This window comes from Aegilops tauschii, chromosome 4 (assembly GCF_002575655.3).
Source record: "Aegilops tauschii subsp. strangulata cultivar AL8/78 chromosome 4, Aet v6.0, whole genome shotgun sequence".
NCBI classification, from domain to species: domain Eukaryota; kingdom Viridiplantae; phylum Streptophyta; class Magnoliopsida; order Poales; family Poaceae; genus Aegilops; species Aegilops tauschii.
The window spans coordinates 250,284,535-250,304,555 of record NC_053038.3 but is presented as its reverse complement, the minus strand read 5'-3'; positions in this window follow the sequence as shown (position 1 = coordinate 250,304,555).

Genomic DNA, 20,021 nt, shown 5'->3' with positions numbered 1-20,021 from the left:
CTAGTATACTCCATAGATGCATCTTGGTGAGCGTAGGAAAATTTAAAAATTATGCTACGACTCCCTACAGCCTCCGCGTTCAACACACATACAGCCGGGGACGTCTCCTCCTTCTTGTTCCAGCAAGGGGAAAGGAGAAGTTGAGGGAGAACTTCAGCAGCACGACGGCGTGGTGGCAATGGAGCTCGTGGTTCTCCGGTAGAGCTTCGCTAAGCACTACGGAGGAGGAGGAGGTGTATGAGGAGGGAGGGCTGCGCCAGGGAAGAGGTGCGACTGCCCTCCCACCCCTTCACTATATATAGGGGCAAGGGGAGAGGGGGAGGCTCCCTAGGGTTTCCCCTAGGGGGCGGCGACCAAGCAGATTGGATCTCCCTAGGGAAAATCCTAGGGAGACTTGCCCCCCAAGCCAAGCAGGTGGAGGCTTGCCTCCCAAGCCAGGTGGAGGCGCCCCACCTCCGCAAGTAACGTGGGAAAGGGTGTGGGGGGCGCACCACCCCTTAGTGGGCTGGTTTGCCCCTTCCCCTTTGCCCATGAGGCCCTCCAACACTTGCCGGGGCTCCCGAAACACCTTTCGGTCATGCTGGCCATAGCCTGGTACCCCCGGAACACTTCCGGACTCCAATACCCTTCGTCCAATATATCGATCTTCACCGCCGGACCATTCCGGATCTCCTCGTGATGTCCGGGATCTCATCCGGGACTCCGAACAACCTTCGGTAACCACATACTATTTCCCATAACAACTCTAGCGTCACCGAACCTTAGGTGTGTAGACCCTACGGGTTCGGGAACCATGCAGACATGACCGAGACACCTCTCCGGCCAATAACCAATAGCGGGATCTGGATACCCATATTGGCTCCCACATGTTCCACGATGATCTCATCGGATGAACCATGATGTCGGGGATTCAATCAATCCCGTATACAATTCCCTTTGTCTATCGGTATGTTACTTGCCCAAGATTCGATCGTCGGTATCCCAATACCTCGTTCAATCTCGTTACCGACAAGTCTCTTTACTCGTTCCGTAACGCATGATCCCGTGGCTAACTCCTTAGTCACATTGAGCTCATTATGATGATGCATTACCGAGTGGGCCCAGAGATACCTCTCCGTCATACGGAGTGACAAATCCCAGTCTCGATTTGTGCCAACCCAACAGACACTTTCGGAGATACCTGTAGTGCACCTTTATAGCCACACAGTTACGTTGTGACGTTTGGTACACCCAAAGCATTCCTACGGTATCCGGGAGCTGCACAATCTCATGGTCTAAGGAAACGATACTTGACATTAGAAAAGCTCTTAGCAAACGAACTACACGATCTTGTGCTATGCTTAGGATTGGGTCTTGTCCATCACATCATTCTCCTAATGATGTGATCGCGTTATCAATGACATCCAATGTCCATGGTCAGGAAACCATAACCATCTATTGATCAACGAGCTAGTCAACTAGAGGCTTACTAGGGACATGTTGTGGTCTATGTATTCACACATGTATTACGGTTTCCAGTTAATACAATTATAGCATGAACAATAGACAATTATCATGAACAAGGAAATACAATAATAACCATTTTATTATTGCCTCTAGGGCATATTTCCAACAGTCTCCCACTTGCACTAGAGTCAATAATCTAGTTCACATCACCATGTGATTAACACTCAAAGTTCACATCGCCATGTGACTAATGCCCAAGAGTTTACTAGAGTCAATAATCTAGTTCACATCACCATGTGATTAACACTCAGTGAATTCTAGGGTTTGATCATGTTATGCTTACGAGAGAGGTTTTAGTCAACGGGTCTACAACATTCAGATCCGTGTGTGCTTTACAAATCTCTATGTCATCTTGTAGATGCAGCTACCACGCGCTACTTGGAGCTATTCCGAATAACTTCTCTACTAAACGAATCCAGTTCACTACTCAGAGTCATCCGGATTAGTGTCAATGTTTGCATCGACGTAACCCCTTACGACGAACTCTTTTACCACCTCCATAATCGAGAAAATTCCTTAGTCCATTAGTTACTAAGGATAAGTTCGAGCGCTGTCATGTGATCCATTCCTGGATCACTATTATACCCCTTGACTAACTCATGGCAAGGCACACTTCAGGTGCGGTACGCAGCATAGCATATTGTAGAGCCTACGTCTAAAGCATAGGGGACGACCTTCGTCCTTTCTCTCTCTTCTGCCGTGGTCTGGTCTTGAGTCTTACTCAATACTCACACCTTGTAACACAGCCAAGAACTCCTTCTTTGCTGATCTATTTTGAACTCCTTCAAAATCTTGTCACGGTATGTATTCATTTGAAAGTACTATTAAGCGTTTTTGATCTATCCTTATAGATCTTGATGCTCAATGTTCAAGTAGCTTAATCCAGGTTTTCCATTGAAAAACACTTTTCAAATAACCCCGTATGCTTTCCAGAAATTCTACATCATTTCTGATCAACAATATGTTAACAACATATACTCATCAAAAATTCTATAGTGCTCCCACTCACTTCTTTGGAAATACAAGTTTCTCATAAACTTTGTAAAAAACCCAAAATCTTTGATCATCTCATCAAAGCGTACATTCCAACTCCGAGATGCTTACTCCAGTCCTTAGAAGGAGCTTTGCATACTTGTTAGCATCTTTCAGGATTGACAAAACTTTCTAGTTGTATCACATACAACCTTTCCTCAAGAAAATCGTCGAGGAAACAATGTTTTTTGACATCCTATCTGCAAGATTTCATAAATAATGCAGTAACTGCTAATATAATTCCAACAGACTCTTAGCGTCGCTACGAGTGAGAAAATCTCATCGTAGTCAACTCCTTGAACTTGTCGGAAAACATCTTAACGACAAGTCGAGCTTTCTTAATGGTGACACTTACCATCATTGTCCGTCTTCCTTTTAAAAAACCATCTGCACCCAACAGCCTTACGACCATCAAGTAGTTCTTCCAAAGTCTATACTTTGTTTTCATACATGGATCCTCTCGGTTTTATGGCCTCAAGCCATTCGTCGGAATCCGGGCCCACCATCGCTTCTCCATAGCTCGTAGGTTCATTGTTGTCTAGCAAGATGACTTCCAAGACAGGATTACGTACCACTCTGAAGTAGTACGCATCCTTGTCGTCCTACGAGGTTTCGTACTGACTTGATCCGAAGTTTCATGATCACTATCATAAGCTTCCACTTCAATTGATGTAGGTGCCACAGGAACAACTTCCTGTGCCCTGCTACACACTAGTTGAAGTCATGGTTCAATAACCTCATCAAGTCTCCACCATCCTCCCACTCAATTTTTTCGAGAGAAACTTTTCCTCGAGAAAGGACCCGTTTCTAGAAACAATCACTTTTGCTTCCGGGTCTGAAATAGGAGGTATACCCAACTGTTTTGGGTATTCTATGAAGATGCATTTATCCGCTTTGGGTTCGAGCTTATCAGCCTGAAACTTTTTCACATAAGCGTCGCAGCCCCAAACTTTTAAGAAACGACAGCTTAGGTTTCTCTAAACCATAGTTCATATGGTGTCGTCTCAACGGAATTGCATGGTGCCCTATTTAAAGTGAATGCGGTTGTCTCTAATGCCTAACCCATAAACGATAGTGTAATTCGATAAGAGACATCATGGTATGCACTATATCCAATAGGGTGCAGTTATGATGTTCGGAAACACCATCACACTATAGTGTTCCAGGCGGTATTAGTCATGAAACAATTTCCACAATTTCTTAATTGTGTGCCAAACTCGTAACTCAGATATTCATCTCTATGATCATATCATAGACATTTTTATCCTCTTGTCACGACGATCTTCAACTTCACTCTGAAATTACTTGAACCTTTCAATAATTCAGACTTGTGTTTCATCAAGTACATATACTCAGCATCTACTCAAATCATCTGTGAAGTAAGAACATAACGATATCCACTGCTTGCCTCAGCACTCATTGGACTGCACACATCAAAATGTATTACTTCCAATAAGTTGCTTTCTTGTTCCATCTTACTGAAAACGAGGCCTTTCAGTCATCTTGCCCATGTGGTATGATTTGCATGTCTCAAGTGATTCAAAATCAAGTGAGTCCAAATGATCCATCTGTATGGACTTTCTTCATGCATATATACTAATAGACATGGTTCGCATGTCTCAATCTTTTCAAAAACGAGTGAGTCCAAAGATCCATCAACATGGAGCTTCTTCATGCGTTTTATACCAATATGACTCAAGTGGCAGTGCCACAAGTATGTGGTACTATCTTATATCTTTTGGCATGAACATGTGTGTCACTACGATCGAGATTCAACAAACCATTCATTTTAAGTGCAAGACCAATGAAGGTATTATCCAAATAAACAGAGTAACCATTATTCTCCTTAAATGAATAACCGTATTGCAATAAACATAATCCAATCATGTCTATGCTCAACGCAAACACCAAATAACAATTATTTAGGTTTAATACCAATCCCGATGGTAGAGGGAGCGTACGATGTTTGATTACATCAACCTTGGAAACACTTCCAACACATATCGTCATCTCACCTTTAGCTAGTCTCCGTTTATTCCGTAGCCTTTTATTTCGAGTTACCAACAGTTAGCAACTGAACCGGTATCTAATACCCTGGTGCTACTAGGAGTACTAGTAAAGTACACATTAATATAATGTATATCCAATATACTTCTGTCGACCTTGCCTGCCTTCTCATCTACTAAGTATCTAGGGTAGTTCTGCTTCAGTGGTCGTTCCCCTCATTACAGAAGCACTTAGTCTCGGGTTTGGGTTCAACCTTGGGTTTCTTCACTAGAGCAGCAACTGATTTGCTGTTTCATGAAGTATCCCTTCTTTCCCTTTCCCTTCTTGAAACTAGTGGTTTTACTAACCATCAACAATTGATGCTCCTACTTGATATCTACTTTCGCGGTGTCAAACATCGCGAATAGCTCAAGGATCATCATATCTATCCCTGATATGTTATAGTTCATCACGAAGCTCCAGTAGCTTGGTGGCAGTGACTTTGGAGAACCATCACTATCTCATCTGGAAGACAACTCCCATTCGATTCAAGCGATTGTAGTACTCAGACAATCCGAGCACATGCTCAACGATTGAGCTTTTCTCCCTTAGTTTGCAGGCTTAAGCAACTTGTCGGAGGTCTCACACCTCTTGACGTGGGCACAAGCCTAAAATCCCAATTTCAGCTCTTGGAACATCTCATATGTTCCGCGACGTTTCAAAATGTCTTCGGTGCCTCAATTCTAAACCGTTTAACATTACGCACTGAACTATCACGTAGTCATCAAAACGAGTATGTCAGATGTTCGCAACATCCACAAATGACGCTCGAGGTTCAGCACAGCGAGCGGTGCATTAAGGACATAAGCCTTCTGTGCAGCAATGAGGACAATCCTCAGTTTACGGACCCAGTCCGCATAATTGCTACTATCAACTTTCAACTAAATTTTCTCTAGGAACATATCTTAGTAGAACTAAAGCGTAAGCTACGACATAATTTGCAAAGACCTTTTGACTATGTTCATGATAATTAAGTTCATCTAATTAATGAACTCCCACTCAGATAGACATCCCTCTAGTCATCTAAGTGATACATGATCCGAGTCAACTAGGCCGTGTCCGATCATCACGTGAGACGAACTAGTCATCATCGGTGAACATCTTCATGTTGATCGTATCTACTATACGACTCATGTTCGACCTTTCGGTCTCTTGTGTTCCGAGGCCATGTCTGTACATGCTAGGCTCGTCAAGTCAACCTAAGTGTTTCGCATGTGTAAATCTGGCTTACACCCGTTGTATCCGAACGTTAGAATCTATCACACCCGATCATCACGTGGTGCTTCGAAACAACGAACCTTCACAACGGTGCACAGTTAGGGGGAACACGTCTCTTGAAATTTTAGTGAGGGATCATCTTATTTATGCTACCGTCGTTCTAAGCAAATAAGATGTAAACATGACAAACATCACATGCAAATCATAAAGTGATATGATATGGCCAATATCATCTTGCGCCTTTTGATCTCCATCTTCGAGGCGCGGCATGATCACCTTCGTCACCGGCATGACACCATGTTCTCCATCATCATGATCTCCATCATCGTGTCTTCATGAAGTTGTCTCACCAACTATTACTTCTACTACTATGTCTAACGGTTAGCAATAAAGTAAAGTAATTACATGGCGTTTTCATTGACACGCAGGTCATACAATAAATTAAGACAACTCCTATGGCTCCTGCCGGTTGTCATACTCATCGACATGCAAGTCGTGATTCCTATTACAAGAACATAATCAATCTCATACATCACATATATAATTCATCACATCCTTTTGGCCATATCACATCACATAGCATACCCTGCAAAAACAAGTTAGACGTCCTCTAATTGTTGTTGCATGTTTTACGTGGCTGCTATGGGTCTCTAGCAAGAACGTTTCTTACCTACGCAAAAGCCACACGGTGATATGCCAATTGCTATTTACCCTTCATAAGGACCCTCTTCATCGAATCCGATCCGACTAAAGTGGGAGAGACAGACACCCGCTAGCCACCTTATGCATCAAGTGCATGTCAGTCAGTGGAACCTATCTCACGTAAGTGTACGTGTAAGGTCGGTCCGGGCCGCTTCATCCCACAATGCCGCCGAATCAAGATAAGACTAGTAACGGCAAGCAAATTGAACAAATCATCGCCCACAACTACTTTGTGTTCTACTCGTGCATAGAATCTACGCGTAGACCTAGCTCATGATGCCACTGTTGGGGAACGTAGCAATAATTCAAAGTTTTCCTACGTGTCACCAAGACCAATCTAGGAGATGCTAGCAACGAGAGAGAGGGAGTGCATCTTCATACCCTTGAAGATCGCTAAGCGGAAGCGTTACAAGAACGCGGTTGATGGAGTCGTACTCGCGGCGATTCAAATCGCGGAAGATCCAATCTAGCGCCGAACGGACGGCACCTCCGCGTTCAACACACGTACAGCCCGGGGACGTCTCCTCCTTCTTGATCCAGCAAGGGGATAGAAGAAGTTGAGGGAGAACTCCTGCAGCACGACGGCGTGGTGGCAATGGAGCTCGTGGTTCTCCAGCAGAGCTTCGCTAAGCACTACGGAGGAGGAGGAGGAGGTGTATGAGGAGGGAGGGGTGCGCCAGGGAAGAGGTGCAGCTGCCCTCCCACCCCTCCACTACATATAGGGGCAAGGGGGGAGAGGGAGGCGCCCTAGGGTTTCCCCTAGGGGGCGGCGGCCAAGCAGATTGGATCTCCCTAGGGAAAATCCTAGGGAGACTTGCCCCCCAAGCCAAGCAGGTGGAGGCTTGCCTCCCAAGCCAGGTGGAGGCGCCCCACCTCCCCAAGTAACGTGGGAAAGGGTGTGGGGGGCGCACCACCCCTTAGTGGGCTGGTTTGCCCCTTCCCCTTTGGCCCATGAGGCCCTCCAACACTTGTCGGGGCTCCCGAAACACCTTTCGGTCATGCTGGCCATAGCCTGGTACCCCCAGAACACTTCCGGACTCCAATACCCTTCGTCCAATATATCGATCTTCACCGCCGGACCATTCCGGAACTCCTCATGATGTCCGGGATCTCATCCGGGACTTCGAACAACCTTGAGTAACCACATACTATTTCCCATAACAACTCTAGCGTCACCGAACCTTAAGTGTGTAGACCCTACGGGTTCGGGAACCATGCAGACATGACCGAGACACCTCTCCGGCCAATAACCAATAGCGGGATCTGGATACCCATATTGGCTCCCACATGTTCCACAATGATCTCATCGGATGAACCACGATGTCGGGGATTCAATCAATCCCGTATACAATTCCCTTTGTCTATCGGTATGTTACTTGCCCAACATTCGATCGTCGGTATCCCAATACCTCGTTCAATCTTATTACCGGCAAGTCTCTTTACTCGTTCCGTAACGCATGATCCCGTGGCTAACTCCTTAGTCACATTGAGCTCATTATGATGATGCATTACCGAGTGGGCCCAGAGATACCTCTCCATCATACGGAGTGACAAATCCCAGTCTCGATTCGTGCCAACCCAACAGACACTTTCGGAGATACCTGTAGTGCACCTTTATAGCCACCCAGTTACGTTGTGACGTTTGGTACACCCAAAGCATTCCTACGGTATCCGGGAGCTGCACAATCTCATGGTCTAAGGAAACGATACTTGACATTAGAAAAGCTCTTAGCAAACGAACTACACGATCTTGTGCTATGCTTAGGATTGGGTCTTGTCCATCACATCATTCTCCTAATGATGTGATCGTGTTATCAATGACATCCAATGTCCATGGTCAGGAAACCATAACCATCTATTGATCAACGAGCTAGTCAACTAGAGGCTTACTAGGGACATGTTGTGGTCTATGTATTCACACATGTATTACGGTTTCCAGTTAATACAATTATAGCATGAACAATAGACAATTATCATGAACAAGGAAATACAATAATAACCATTTTATTATTGCCTCTAGGGCATATTTCCAACATTGTGCTCATGTCATGCCTCCATGAGGGCACAGCTTCAAATCTTTGTTTTTGTCCAAATTTTCAGTTAGTGAAGCAAGTATGTTTTATATTGCTCCATTATGGCTGTAAATTTTCCTAGGCCTTCTCTGATCCATATAACCTATCTCCACCCGATTTGGGTACATTTCATCTAGCCATTTTTCCTCTAGATTTTTTGCAAGTTTCTGGTCAGTGGAAATGTTTCTGAAGGAAGTACCATTTTGGTTTATCCAATTGGTTTGAAAACTTTTGCAGCATCTTCATATGACCAAATAACTCAGCCTTGCCCAAGTTGAGCTCAAGTGGATACCCTATGTGAGAGCATCATCATGATCTTGATTCTGGACCCTTTTGGTCAGTTGCAAAGCAACTATCTTAAGCTTCGACCTTTTTGCCTCCAAAACCCCCAGGATCATAGTCCTCCCGTAGTTAAACACCCCAGACAACTCCGTTTGACCCAATCAGCTCCCTGTTGATCACCAGTGCTCATCCAAAGCTGATACAACAAAGTTTCAGCGATGCCACACTCCTCTCCTTGGCCCCATCCCGTTATATTTAACCTTTGGGATGCCTTGGGGATCAAGGACTAGCCACCAGACAAGTTTTGCCAGCCCATTGTGTCCTCCCCGTGACATGTTGCATGGTGACCGCGTGTATTTTTGCCCGTGCACGTCCTCTGGATGCAGCAAACACGCTCTAATGCTTCGGCCTCTTCCTCCCCATCTGTGCACTCATCCACTCATCACCCGACCATGTCCAGTGTGTTCCCCGCGTTGTCGCCGTCTCTCTGGAGCCCTTTCCCCCTCCATCTTCTTCCCAAGTGAGCCGTCACCGTCGCCGCACCGTTCTGACCCGTGACCGCGTCGTCTTCTGCGGCCATGTCCTCTTCCTTCTCTTGTCCCCGAGCTTTGCCTCGTCTCCGTGAGCTCTGCCACTCATCCGTTCCCTCCCTCGTCGCCTTTCCGCCCCTCCCCGCGACCCTTGGCCGCGCGTGCCCATCGCCGGAGCGCGAACACGTAGCCGCGCGCGTGCCACCTCACCCCCCTCGTCTTTCGACTATAAATAGCCCGTCCCCGAGCACTCCGAGCTCACCAGCAGCCTCCCCACACTCCCATCTCCCTCCTCATCCACTTCCCTGAGCCCGAGGTGCTCTTCTGCCCCTCCCATGGCCGAGCCATCCTCACCGGCCGCCGCCTAAATTGGCTCAGGCCCGGCCCCCTCCTCCCTCCATTCCACCATGAGAGCCATCCACAACCACCCAGAGCCTTCCCCGGCCTCCTCCTTGCCCTCTGGTGGCCTCTCGTCATGCTTCCCATCGCCGACCGAAGCCGCCGTCCGCCGTGGTCGCGGCCTCGCTCGTCTCCGCGTTCTCCGGTGAGCGTGCTGCCCCCAATCGGGTGCGCCCCTCCGCGCAGAGCATTTAGGTGGCCGGGGCGTCGCCTAAGTCGACCCGAGCCGGCCGGACGAGCGTCGGCGCCGTGCTCCTCCTCTGCTCTGCGGGCGCGCGTCGGGAGATGGAAGAAGGGACGAGAAGGAGAGCGTCACCGCCCGCGGGACCCACCTGGCAGCCACTGCGGCCTGGCCCCGCCTCTACGTGTGTTGACCCGGACGGCCAGCATGGATAAGTGATGGGCCCCACCCCGTGGGACCCGCACGTCAGTGAGACAAGCCGCGGCCCCGCCATTGCCACGTCGTTAAGTGGAAGCGTATTCCGCGGGAGTGCGTTTTCCCTTTGGGGATAGCGTATTCCGTCACTGCTTCGGGTGAAAGTACTCTTTCCTCTTTGCAAAGCGTATTTTCTCAAAATCCGCTTCTACCTTATCCACTCAGGGACTTGTTTGTGATGATATTTTTGCGGAAAAGTCCCTGATCTTCATCACTTCACAACTTTTTAGCCGTAGCTCCGATCGAGGTGAATCCAACGCCCACATCTTTGCCTCTTCGAGCCCAAACTTTTGGTATCATTTTCACTATGGTTTGACATACTGAAAATGACCATTCTGTCCTTGCCCCTAATCAGCCCGTCCGAGAGCGAATCTTTCTGCGACTTCACCGCACTTCTCCCCGGAGCCTTCTTCAGCCCCAGGCAAGCCACAACCACCATTTGCATGATAGCCATGCAGAAGAATTGGTTTTCAACTTGAATCTTTAATAACTGTCTGTTTGTTTTGCTACTGCGGTCGGTATTTCAGTTATGCTTATGGATCGGTGTTTACCGCCATGCTATGTTTTCACGCACTCTGTTATTATGTTCTTCATGCTAGTATTACTTTAATATTGGCAATGTTTGGTAGTAGTAGATGTTGGTGATGGTCTTCGGTGCCTGACTATCATCGGTTCCGAGCACCGTTGTTATGCATGTTCCTTTGCATACAGTTGATTAAATACTTGCATGGTAGTTTTATCGTTATATTATTACATGGTATTTATTGTTGATGCTAGTGGTCCTGTTATGCTATGGGTAGTGTTCTAGTTGTGATATCCATGCTCGTCAGTATGCCATGCTCATCCGGATAAATGGTTAAATGTTGTTATGCTCGTTGATTGGAATGCACCCCCATGCTTATGTTAATATCATGTTCATGCACTATAGTTGCATCATGTTATTCTTTTTATCATGACTCAGCATATTGCATTCAAGTTTAACCAGATTAAATTGAACTTGAACAACTGTTGGCTGAGTCATGGTGCCACCATATCGAGCTGAGCAGTGCAACCACGCTTACCTTATGGGGGTCCTAACTGGGTCTATTGTCATGCCTCTCGCCGGTGCCTCCCGCGAGGGAAGGTTATGCGCGGGCGCTACCTTGGCCAGGTAGGACGGCATAAGCCTTGTGTGCCCGTTGTTTTTGTAAGGATCCTTGTCCCAGTCTGGGACCGTTTTGCCACGACGGTGGTCGTTGGTGCCTTTGGTAGGCACGGGGCCACCCAGGACTTAGCCCAAAGGGGAGTTGGTCGGAGTGACCGGGAGAGTGTCATGGCAGTAGGACGGTTTTGTCGGAACGCCGTTGGTCCACCCGAATGGGAGTGCGAGGCCATGGGTTCCGTGGTGTGGGTACAGTGTGCTAACCTCTGCAGAGTGTGTGTGTTAAATCTATAGATAGCCGCGCCCGCGGATATGGGCCCAGTTCGTGTCGGTCACACTATGGGTCAAGAGTAATAATTATGATGTGCTTAATAACAATCCTAGTTCGATGATGAAAGAAGTTGGTTGATATTTATGTGATCGTAAGAGGATCACTGTGGTATCATGGATACCGCGTTGTGGATATTTGTGGTGTTATGCGAGAGTCAAGGGTAAAGGTCAAGCTCCTTGTTGTCATAAATGATTACTACGGTATTGTTAATACCAAGCTTGATTGGATCCTGAGATGATCGTGTGATGTCCGTGATGGTAAGTCATGCATGTGATGGTTACGAGGTAACCCGAGCAGAGGAAGTTGGTGCATGATAGTTTCATCATGTTACATGCTAGTCTCATCATGTTCATATGTTTATGCCATGCTCGTATTGTTCTAGCTGTATCATGTTGTACATGCCATGTTGTTCTGATCGTATCGTGTTCATCATTGCTTAATAATCTGTAATTACCATGCCATTGTTTGTCTTGATTGCTTTGGTTGCTGTGAGCTTGCAAGTACATTCAATGTACTGACCTGGCGTGTCATGCCAGTCTGCAGGTCATGCAAGATTTGATTGCTTGTTTGCCGTGGATTCCTTATTTGCGAGCTAGGATAAGCGTTCCAGCCAGAGTCCCTGCGGAGTGGAGTTCACCAGCGCCGATGTTGTTCTGCTGCCAGGAGTTATTCCGCTGCATCGTGTTGTTCTGCTGCTTGCATGGAGCAACCGTGGCAGGCGTAGTGTCGCCGTGCCGATGTAATCCCCTTGTACCCATATAGGTTGGAATAAAGAGCTGAGTTGTTCTATGCTAAGTAGTGCTGTATTCCAGAAGACTTCTCCTCGATCTCTGGGCTGGAATATGGGGCATTCCGGTTTCTCTGAGCAGGGGTGCCACAACCAGTCAGAGGAATTATTGTTCCACATTGTGCCCTATCATAGTGGTTATCACGCCCTATTGGGGCATGATGCACTCACAAGATTCCATGTTATACCACATTATAGGTACATGAAACTCAGGATGCCTAATGGTGTGATCACAGTAATAAGCGATCTGGATAGAGCTCCTCGGGCCGAAAACAAAACAGCATCGCTCGCCCTCGAAGCATTATCCGAGGCTCTCGCAGCCGAGGAACTAACCACGCTCCGCTCAGCGGTGGATAGGGACAATGTAATCCACAGCAAAAGGTCCAAATCCACATCTTTCAAGCCAGCAGATGAAATCATCAAATTCAGGTGCAGCGGGCGAACCCTAATAAGACAACGTCCATTGGAGCTCAGCTGGACCCCACAGTCGATGGGGCATTGCACGCCTTTTTGCTCAAAAACTGGGACATATTCACCTGGCACCCCTCAGACATGCCAGGAATCTCACGAAAACTAGCTGAGCATAGTGTCGGTGTCAAAACCGGCGGATCTCGGGTAGGGGGTCCCAAGCTGTGGATCTTGGATCACTGGGGAACAGGGGACGAAGGAGACGATGTTTGCCCAGGTTCAGGCTCTCTCGAAGAGGTAAAACCCTACGTCCTGCTGGATTATATTGAAGTGTATATGATGGTTAAAGAGTCAATCTACCACGAGATCAGATGAACTAGCCCTAGGTGAGTAGGATGATGGTTCTTCTTCTAGCCTCTACGAACTAAACCCTCTGGTTTATATAGACATGAGGGATACTAGGGTTACACATGGTCGGTTACAATAAAGAGATAAACATGCTGATTCTCCTATCTTGACTTGGAGGACACACCAAGGCTTCGAAGGTTTCCTGTCTAGACACGGAGTTGCCTTATAGCTCGGCCTTCTAGTAGTCCCAGAGCAGCCCACCTGTCCAGCCCATAAGAGATAGACCGGCAGCCCGAGGACCCCTTAGTCTAGGACTCCCTCAGTAGCCCCCGAACTAGTCTTCGGAGTCGAGGCATGTGCGGGAATCATCGTCTTTGTAGACCAGTTCCTTTCCTTCTAGTGTTCACGGTAGGTAAGCAGTCCCCCTCAGCCAACCCTTCGAGGGTTTCTTAGAAAATTTCGGCCATGCGCTATACGGATGGTGTCGCGATTACGCATTGTAAATATTGCTTAGCCTCGAAGGCCAACTACTCGAGCATGAATAGTGTCTTCGAGGTAGTTGGCCTTCGAGGCTAAAGGTCACAGCCGGCCACAAATACTCAACCATTGTGAAAACTCGATTTGCGGTTCAAGGTAGTTCCTCCATTGTCACATCCCACCAATATGGAGATTGTGCCCCATTTTTTAAGGGATATGATCAAATATTTGGGTTATCCCACTCGCGCATAACGGCATGATTATATCGGGAAGCGGCGAGGTCTGCAGTGCAGTAAAGGGACTCTTGGTATTATGGAAGCTTGTAAAAGGAAAACAACCACCGTTTTCCCCACATGTTTTCCCCTCGCCATTGCTTTCCCAATCGACTGAGATCTGGCGCCCCGACCCATCCTCCCTCAAGAATCCCCTCCCGGCCACTTCCTCGATCCGTCCATGGCTGGATCTTGTTCAAAAGGCAAGTGGGAGGCCTCCAGCGTGATAGAGGCGAAGGTGTCCCGATGTTTCGATGAGATGGTGGCTATCGTTTTCTGTGGGAGTCGACCTTGACGATCCGACTACGAACGTGCGAGACGTCGCGCCTTAGCAATCGCTAAACCAACTTTCGAGGGTTATTGACCACGCCGGAGCATGATCAACCTGACCACGAGGGTCTATTTCCTGCGAGCAAACGAAGAATAAGCAAGAAACTAAGATTGCAATCTGGATATTGCAAATATAAGAGGAAAACTTTATTAATGAAGGTGGGGTTCTGTGACGTCTTGGTCTGGTCGTTGAACACAAATGAAGTACGCAAAGTTGCAGCTATGGCGAACTTTTAATCTAAACGAAACCCAAAGTCTAAACGATGCCCTAAGGGCTGTATATATGGAGGAAGAGGGGGGAATTTCGTGGCCCTTGGAGGAGGGGTCCGAAACCAACCCTAACTCTTGTTTCCCCACACATACGGACTCTAAAAACATCATATACTTAACTATTTCGAAATTACATGGGCTTGGCCTAAAAATAAGGTGATGCAGCACCTATAATAACCTCTAGACGAAATTTATGAAGTGGCATCTTGTATATTTTTTCCAAGGCTTGATGCACTCATTATGGTGGCTTTAAAGTCTTGAAATCATCACTTGTAACTCCGTTCTTGTTCCCCTTGCGCATGCCATCATCTCCATGCTTAATCTTGATCCAATGTTCATCCCTCTTGTCCAAGCTAGGCCCTTCATTTGTAAGCAAGACAAACGTATCCAAGTTAGGCAGCATCATATTCTCATGAACATTAGAATCATTACCAAGAAACGAAAGTACCTGATAATTTAATTGGCGTGTGCAAGCTCCAGTAATTGGTCCAGTATGTATATCAGTAGGGGTTGTGGGTGTAACAATGGTATTGATGTCCTCATCACAGCATCACCAATGACGACATCGAGGAGATGAAGTGTGTCGGCTACCTCCCGGCCAACCGTGCTCACCGGGCTCCAGAGGAGGGCCAGGCCATCCCCACACCCCAGCCAGGCGAGAGGGTGGTGTTCGTCCCCCAGTTCACCCGAGGGCTGGGCTTCCCGCTCAACCCCTTTGTCAGGGGGTTGATGTTCTTTTATGGGTTGGATTTCCATGATCTTGCCCCCAAACTCTTTCTTGCATATTTCGGCCTTCATCGTTATCTGTGAGGACTTTCTGGGGTTCCAACCACACTTCGGCTTGTGGCTAAAGGTCTTCAATATCAAGCCGAAGATAGTCGACAGCCAGCAGGCGGACTGTGGGGTGGGAGGGGGCGACGATCAGCAAGCTTCCCCGAGTCGAGTGGTCGGAGGGTACCTTTATAGATACCATCAAGATCTGGCAAAAAGAGTGGTTCTATATCACTAAACTACGCAGCGCGGGCTGGGCAACGGCCCCCAAATTTAGATATGGGCATCCCACGAGGCTAACCTAGTGGACCAAGAAGGGCCTCGACTTGGGATCACCCACAAAGGTGGATTCGCTGCAGAAACGCGTCTCTAGGATGACAAAGACGAAGGCCGAGCTGACCAACCTGGTTCACGTGATGCTTCACCGCTGCCTTCTACCTTGCTAGCACCGGGCCGCCCCGATGTGGTCCTACAAGCCAGAAGACCCTACCACCGTGCTTCGCTTCTACGGCACCACCCACGACAAGCTGTGAGAGGTGTTGTTAAAGCCCCAAAAGGACTGGTCATACAAGGAAGAATACATCAGCCTCGATGCCACATACCCTCCTCAGGAGGTAATACAGTTTTATTCTTTATGTTCAGATGTTCGCCTTCTAACAAGGAACTTGACTCTTTCTTCCCCGCATTCGTAGAGATGGCTAGAGAAAGCCGTGTGGATCGACTGCCCGACCACACTGTCGAGGGCTCTAGGATGGCCCTATTGGAGGAGATGTTGACCATGGCTCCATACAAGGCATCGGAGAAGAAGGAGAAGAAGAAGAAGATCAAGAAGAGGGAGGCCCGAAAAGGCCTCCGCCTAAGGGGACCTCTAGGCATCATGTCCAGGAAACCCAAGCCCCCTCCTCTCATGAGGGTGAGGAGGAAGAGGATGGGGAGGAGAGCGACTCCTCCCGAACAAGAAAGAGGGCGGTGTCAGATGACACAGAGGAGGATCTGCCTCCTGCTGCCCCGAAGAAGCAACGTAGGGCCAAAGTGGTCCTTTCTAATGATAGCTTGGATTCCGCAAAGGAGTCCAAGGCGTCCGAAGAGGTTCCCCGTAGGAACCCAAGGGTTAAGATCCCCGCTCAAAGGTATGAATTTGAAGACTCTCCGGGCATTTAACTTAAGGTTCATTACTAACCATATGCATGTTTTCCACATTGCAGCCCGCCGCACGACCTTCCCGCTGGTCGGATCTTGGAGGGGGACTCTCTGCCAGCCGAGCTTGCGGAGAGCGGGACCGCGCCATGCTCTACGCCTCCCCCGGTCCTCGAGGAGACCGGGGAGGTGTTGTCCCGAAAGACCCCTCCCGGCCTAGACGCGGGGCGCGGGGTTGATGATACTATGACCGAGGCTAACACCTCTGTCGCCGAAGACCAGGAGGGGGGATCCCTTCTGGCAAAGAAAGAGGGGGAGCTCGGTCAATCTGAGCTCTCCTCGAAGACGGTTTTGGAGCCGCCAAGCCCCCCAGAGTCGTCCATTCCGCCCTCCACTGAAGGGGGAGCCAGGGCCCCGCCACTAACACCAATCGCCATAGAGCGGGTCGCAGCGGGGTGGTCAAACGTGATGGAGGAGGCTTTGAATAGCTCCTCCATCGTCGCGGAACACCGTGGCCTGATGGGCGTGGTTTTGTAGAGTATTCGGTCTGTTAACAGCGGACTGACGGAAGCTCTGGGCGGCCTCCTAACGGGCTTCGAGGTAAGCCATGTAATATTCTTTTTATAAAGAGAATCTCTTATGCAAGGTCATGTAGTCCTTATATAAATAGTAGCCCCCGAGCCCTAGGTGAGTTTGAAAAACTCAAGCAGGGATCGAATAGTCAAAATGCTGGTGATAGCAGAAAGTGAATTGTAGCCCCTAAGACTCTGGCAGGGTTCGAAAAGCCTAGCGGAGGATCAAAAGACAATAGGTCGGAAGTCTCATGTATGTGTGCGTTATTGTGTAGGCCTCATCCTCGGGGGCGTCTGCTAATGCTGTGGAGCTAGCCGAGGTGAATCAGAAGCTCAAGAGCTCCGATGAGGAGCTCGACCTTCTCAACAAACGCTTCGACGAAGCGCAAGGTTAGTCCGGACTTAAAATTGTTTAATAGTTTGGTTTTCTTTATCAAGCGATGTATTCGGGATTAACCCTAAGCAAGGAGTGCTTTTGTTATGACTGCAGCTGTTGCCACGGAGGTCGAGAACCTCAAAGCTGAGCAGAAGAAGGCGAAGCAAGAGGCCGCCGAACAGAAGGCAGTGGCCGATCGAGTGGCCACCTAAATGTCGATGGTGCAGACCGTCAGTGACAAGCACGAGGCCAGAGTGACCGAGGTGCAACAGGAGCTCCAGGATGCCATCACTAAATGTGAGGACCTTGAGCAGAAAAATGAGGGTCAAGCCACTAAGTTGTCTTCAATGAAGCTGGAGACCTAAGAGGCAAGGAAGAAAATGTGAGGCACCCGAGAAGAACTCCGCCAAGTGAAGCTTGTTGCATATGGTAAGCCATACTTACTACATAGTGTCTTTGGTGGTCACGGGTTCGCTTTGCTCACACGGGTGAGGCATTCCTCAGGCACGTTTGTGGATCTCCCGAAGAGTGCGGCAGATGCGGCAAGGCATTTTGCATCTCAGGAGGGCGATGCCGAGCATATGCTATTTTGGGCGCAGTTCCAGGCGCCTGAGCACCCTCCCCTCCTGAGCAATCAAATGAAGGAGCTGATGGAGTTTCACCAGATAGCAGAGCCGGCCATGAAGGACCTCTGTGTCCGGTTGTGGCCGTCAGAGCCGCTGCCGAGTAGCTACTTCGGCTTAGTGCAGAAGCTATGCGACGCCACGTCCCGGATTGATGCCTTGAAGCGGTCAGCATGCATTGAGCGGGCTCGGATGGCCATTGCGAAGACCATGGTGCACTGGCCGAAGATCAAGCCGGTCGGGATGGCCAGCTGACCCCCTCCCCCTGGGAAGGAGCACGGGAGCTCCGAGCACTATTTTCCTATCGTAATGGATGGTGCTCGGGCGATAGAGGCCCAGTGCTTGAAAGATGTATTTATGAGTGAATCGTACTATCATGTATCAGATGACAGTTGAACTCTTGTGCTTTCTTTAAAGCATAGGTTTACTCCCAGAGGGGGATGAATGGGAGATTTTTTGAAATTCGTCAAACTCTAATGAATTGGACGAAGATCAGAGTGAAGAAATAGAAACACAAGGGAAACTAAGTCATCATAGGATTAGAGTACATGCAATAAGGATATGTAAGAGGGAAGAAAATGCAATCATACATTCATTCACACATGAAGAATATGAACTGAGAAAATGAAAGATAGTGTGAAGAAATTCTTCAGTTCAAATTCGTCAGAGTCCAGATCACAAATTCATCAGCAGCCGAATAAAGTAAGAGAGGGTTGAGGAATTTGAAACCAGGTAGGCTCGATGAAGACAATGGAATTTGGTAGACCGGTTCCAGTTGCTACATCAACTGTACGTCTGGTAGAGGTGGTTGAGTCGCAACTCAGAGGACACACAGTCCTCACCGTATTCCTCTTGAGCTAAGTTCACTTACTCCTCGCCCAATCACTCGTGGTAAGTCTTCAAGGTAGACTTCCAAAACCATCACAGACTTGTTCACCGGCACACCATAATGACTCTTGGTGTACTCAGAACTTGACGTCTAAGCGTCTGGAAGAATGAAAGTCTTCAAAGGTAACAGGCGTCGTATCACACAGATCAACCTCTTCAGTGATGCTCAACCACTTTGGCTCTGGGTTTTTCCTCACTCAGGATTCTCTCAAAGACGTTGGAGGATGGGTTGCTCACTTATGACAAATGTTAGTTTCTCTCGGAGCAGCCAACCAACAAGTGGTTGTGGGGGGCGGCTATTTATAGCCATGGGGCAACCTGACATGAATTGTCATAAATGCCACTCTCTGATTCGACCTTCGTCAGGATAAGGATCCACTCAATAGCTGGCATGCGGTGCATCAACGGTCGGAATTTGAACTCTCAAATTCGTCGGGGCACTCAATTTCCTCACTTTTAGGCAAAACGCACTAGCGAACTGCTAACTCCTCAACATGACCAAATTCGTCAACGACCAAATGAACTTCGTCACTATCGCTGGAAATTGCGTCACCTGCACTGGAGATTTCCAAAGGCTTCACTCGAAGCGTCTTTTGTGCATAGGTTTGTATAGGTTTGAGCATCACTTTGGAAATGTCAAATATGATTCACCTAGACCCCCTTCGATAGTACGGTTTTTCCTATGACTCGGAGAAGAAGAAAACAAAATATGAAAACAAGTCTTCAAGCTTTAAAGTCTTAACATCAATTTCTTCAAAGTCCGTACCAATTTCATCATCAATTCCTTTACTTGAAGAAATATATTTTTAGGGGTCATCTTCCATCTGTTGAACCAAATCTTCTAGGACTCTGTCTCCTATCTATACTCACAAACTCATTAGTTCCTCAACCTATTTGTCATCAATACTCCAAAACCACTAAGGGGGCACTTGATGCACTTATAATCTCCCCCTTTTTGGTGATTTATAACAAATTGGTTAGGTTTCAACGGGAGTACAAATAATTGAAGTGTAAGTACAGAGTTTGAAGAAATTGGTTACATGATATTGAGGAACTCCCCTGAAGAT